This window comes from Muntiacus reevesi, chromosome 15 (genome assembly GCF_963930625.1).
Source record: "Muntiacus reevesi chromosome 15, mMunRee1.1, whole genome shotgun sequence".
NCBI classification, from domain to species: Eukaryota; Metazoa; Chordata; class Mammalia; order Artiodactyla; family Cervidae; genus Muntiacus; species Muntiacus reevesi.
In genome coordinates this window covers 54,364,306-54,369,171 of record NC_089263.1, presented here as the reverse complement: position 1 = coordinate 54,369,171, position 4,866 = coordinate 54,364,306, and the positions used below count along the sequence as shown (strand labels likewise).

Here is a 4,866-nt window from a genome sequence, read left to right as displayed (position 1 = left end):
TCGTCACAGCTGATTGGATCAGGGCCAAGCACCTGACCCAAGATGGGCCAATGTGCTCCAAGGAACTTGAAATGGGACTAAGAGAGGCTAAGCTTCAGTTTGGCTGCTTCCTTGCCAAAAGGGTCCTGGAAATCTGGAAACTGTTGGCAGTGGCAGTTCTTTGATCCATGGACTGGGGAGCAGAGAAAGCCAGTCTACCCCAATAGGCGTGAGAAGGAAAAGAGAGGGGAAGAGTAGCTGAGTTTGCAAAATCCCACAGTTCCTGCTTCCTGTCCAACCTGAACCTGGCTGCAGCTACAGCTTGATCCCCATGAGACACATGAGTATATTTAAAAAATTTGTATATGCTTTTAAAGGTTACTTTCTGTTTGCAGGTATTACAAGATATTGGCTGTAGTCCCCGTGTTACAAATACATCCTTGAGCCTATCTTATACCCAATACTCTCCCATCCCTAGATTGCCCTCCCCCACTTGTATTCTTATAATAAATGGGGCTCAAGCAATGGTGAGCTGGAGTTGGTTCACAGTGGCTCCTGAAAGCTAATGTACATCTCTTTCTCCATGGGAGCACCTGGGGAACTTGACATAGGCCATAGCCGCAACAGTTACACCATAGAAATCAGAAGATGCTACAAATCAGTACCCCCAGTAATAAAAACTGGTTATTAAATTTTAACAAGCACATCACTGGGGTTAAGATAATTCCAGGGGGCTTCTGTAAGGTACAGCCCAAACAGTCTTTCTGACTAAAGCCTCTGCTGGACAAGCTCTTACTCAGGCTCTGTGGCCCAATGCATCTGCCGTGAGAAGCCGCCTCTGGTGTTTGTGGCAAGCTGGTTCCCTGTGTGTTCCCAGAGCTTACGAGACACCGTGAGACTGTCCAGAGCTCTGAGGGCTACGTGACATAGGCCAGGCATGAGACACATACCCCACCTAGGCAATAACCGCCTAGGATCGCCTGTTGCCCTTGGAGTGAAGTCCAGGCTCCCCAGCAAGGGCGACTGTTCCTTCGAGCCGTGGCCCTGGCCCTCCCCGCATCCCGTCCCTGCCCACTCCATCCCCACCCCATCGCCGCGCCCTGGCCTCCTCAGCTTTCTCAACCTCGAGCCCAGAGTCCCCACCCCGCGAGCTGTCAGCCATTTGGAGAATATGATAAAGATCATGGACCTTCGCTTTGAAGGAAGCACGCATGCAGACACACGAAGACTTGCCTATAGTTTCAGGGCCTTCATGGACCAAACAGCTTCTTTCCCTTTAAAAAATTTTTATGTAGTTCTTTATTTATTTTTGGCTATGCTGGGTCTTCGTTGCGGCACAGATTTTTCCTACTTTGGACAGTGAGGGCCACTCCTAGCTGTGGCGCTTAGGCTTCTCTTGTTGCCCAGCACAGGTTTTAAGGTGCAAAGCCTCAGTAGTTGCCGCTCTTAAACTCTAGAGCACAGGCTCAGTAGTTGTGGCGCATGGGCTTCCTTGCTCCGTGCAGTGTGGGGTCATCCCAGATCCAAGGATCGAACCCATGTCTCCTGCATTGGCAGGCAGATTCTTTACCACTGAGCCCCCAGGAAAGACCCTTTTCTCTGAAGCCTTTCCTGGCTCCTACATCCCACGTGCCCCACTTTACCCCAAACATAGCTCTGTCAGCACCTTCAATGCTCTTAAATATTTATGTTTTAAAAAACATTTATTTATTTGGCTGTGTTGTGTCTTACCTGCGGCACACAGGATCTTTGATCTTCATTGCATTATGAGAACTCTTACTTGTGGCTTGTGGGATCTAGTTCCCTGGGCAGGGATCGAACCCCGGCCCCCTGCATCAGAAGTACAGAGTCTTAACCACTGGGCAAACCACCAGGGAAGTCCCACTTAGATTTAACTTTGAGTCTTGTGCTTCATTGGCTGCTCCTCGGGGAAGTATCTGTCACTGTCTTGTTTAGAGTACATGAGTGACCAGGGGATGCCCGAGGTGTGTCCTAACACCGAGTTCTAATCTTGAGATCAGGGTGTCGCTACAGACACAGGCCCCTGCCTAAGCACAAATGTGCATCCTTTGAGGCTGGCGTCAACACTGCTAAAGGGAGAAGATGCCAACCAGAGTCAGGCCAAGGCAACGTGGAGGGTGAATATCAGGCGTCTCTGTGGCTGGTGTATTCTCAGCAACCAAGGGTCTGGGGGCATGCCTTGGGCGAAGGAAGAGTGCCTCAAGTGTGGTACCACGGGAAGAGCCTGAACGCTGGGTCTCAGAGATCTGCGTTCAGGTTCTAGCTCTGTCACTCATGGCTTTTGACCATGAGCAGGTCACTTTGTCTCTCTGAGCCTGTTTTCTCACCTGTCAAACCCTACTTGACTGAGTCACTGCTGGGAAGAAAAGAGATCATCTGTAGGTTGTGCCTGGGACACAGGAGCTGGTCAATAAAAGTTAGTATCCTCCTTTCCTATATTTCTGTCATGTTGGTCATATATAACAGAAATCAACTCTGTTAACTAAAGCCAAACGAGGAGTTTACTCATAAGAGTAGCAGAGACTGCTTACTGTCCCCCACTTTCCAGTATCCCTTTCCGACATGGTAAAGTAATTTTTAGCTAGGAACATAGTTGCTTGGCCGAATTCTACCTTTTCTCCCCCAACCTCCCTTGCAGATTGGCCTGACCTGGTGACAGTATTCTCTAGAGGATGTGATGTGACCAGAAGTGATTCGTACAATTTCTAGGTCATGTTCTTAAAGGGAGGACACATACTCACCTCTTTCCTCATTTCTTCTGTCCTTCTGGCTGGAACAGGGATGTGCTGGCTGGAGGCAGAGCAGCCATACTGACCCATGAGGTAGCAACTGAGTGTTGAGGATGCAGAGAAAAAGATAGAAAGAGCCTGGGTTCCTAATGAGTTATTGGAGGGAGGCACTGTACCAGTTCAGACTTTTAAGGGCAAGAGAATTAAACTGCTGTTTGTTCAGCCATTGTCAATCTTTGGATCTTGTTATAGCAGCCAAACCTATACACTATCTAATACCCAGTGCCTTAGACTATATACCCCTAAAATTTGTATGTTAAATGCTAACTCCAATATGGTGACATTTGGGGGTGGGGCCTTTGGGAGGTGATTAGGTCATGAGGACAGAGCTTTCATGAATTGGATTAGTGTCCTTATAAAACAGACCTCAGAGAGCTCCCTTGCCCCTTCCATCATGTGAGAAAACAGTAAGAAGACAGAAAGTAGGTTCTTGCTAGAAACAGAATTGGCCAGAAACTTGATCTTGGACTTACCAACTCCCAAAACTGTGAGACATAATTTTCTGTTGTTTACAGGACACTCAGTCTATGGTAATTTTGTTTTAGCAGTCAAATAGACTAAGATACTTAGCAAACCATAAGGAACTCATGGTATCCAAAAAAGAGCCAGACAAACCTTTACATTGTTTTGACTTTAACTATTGTCAGTTTGACAGTGTCTTTGTGACAATTATCTTTGTGACTGCTCAGTTGACTCTTGTGTTACTTTGATATACACACATCATTTTGTTTGTTTTCAGTATATCCTAACATTTGGCACAAGATATTCCAGGCTCTTCTTGTAATTTCCATGCCTTAGCCTTGGACTTATTCATTTGAATAATGAGTTTCTGTGGTTTAGTGGAGAATGGTGATTAGAAACCATGACCTCTGTGCTATGTATGCTTATTGATACCAAGCTGACACTGCTTCCTGGCTTTCTGGCAGACCAAACTAGGCAATATACATGTATATATGTGTGTGTATGCATATGCATGTATAGATTAATATACACATCTAATGCAAACTCCTCCATCTATACATACTTTTAAAAACCATGAATTTATACCAGCTTTTCTAAATCCAATTCAACACTCAGAATTTAGTCTTTTTTTCTTTTATTTTCTTTTTAAATATGGAATGCTTCCTGAACTTTCATATCATCCTTGCACAGGGGCCATGCTAATTTTCTCTATATTGTTGCAATTTTAGTGTATGTGCTGCTGAAGTGAGCACGCCCTCTTTTCCAATAGGACATTACTCTCTTCTCTGGTGTTGAGCAGCTGGATCCCATTATCTTTACTCTATTTCCGTGTTTGCTTGCTCCCCTGTTTGTACCAATTCCCTGACCACCGAAACTCCCCGGCCCTGCCGTGTTCTCAGCTTGACCGAGGGAAAGGGAGATATACCAGATGCACATCTTAAGATATTATCAGTCCCTTTGCTTTCCTCCCCCTGCACCCCTCCCCATCAAATAGCCTCCTTGTTACAATTTGGGCTCCCGTTTAGCTTGCTTGAAAGAGAAGAGAAGTCGCTCAGTCATGTCTGACTCTTTGCGACCCCATGGACTGTAGCCTGCCAGGCTCCTTTGTCCATGGAATTGTCCAGGCAAGAGTACTGGAGTGGGTTGCCATTTCCTTCTCCAGGGGATCTTCCCAACCCAGGGATTGAACCTGGGTCTCCGACATTGTGGGCAGACGCTTTACCATCTGAGCCACCAGAGAAGCCTTAGCTTGCTTCCAGGTACTTATTTCCCAGGTGGCACTCGTGGTAAAGAACCCACCTGCCAATGCAGGAGACATAAGATACTCGGATTTGATCCCTGGAGGAAGATCTCCTGGAGGAGGAAATGACAACCCACTCCAGCATTCTTGCCTGGAGAATCCCATGCACAGGGGAGTCTGGCAAGCTACCATGGGGTCGCAAAGAGTCAGACACGGCTGAAACAACTTAGCACGCGTGCACACACACACACACACACGCACACACACACACAGGTACAGAACAAAGTAATCTCTAGGCCACAGGCAAGCTGAGATTGGATTTGCCTTCTGCTTGAAGAAAGAAAGTGCTCATCAAAGGGACTGGGCTGCAGGACG

At 46.8% G+C, this 4,866-nt stretch overlaps 1 non-coding gene across 1 annotated transcript; it reads right to left on the bottom strand.

Annotated features, from left to right (window-relative positions):
* Positions 1–3,896: 3,896 nt before the first annotated feature.
* On the bottom strand, positions 3,897–4,003 carry LOC136147546 (U6 spliceosomal RNA). The gene has a single exon (XR_010659218.1). It is a non-coding gene; the product is annotated as a U6 spliceosomal RNA (small nuclear RNA).
* Between the last annotated feature and the right edge of the window lie 863 nt (positions 4,004–4,866).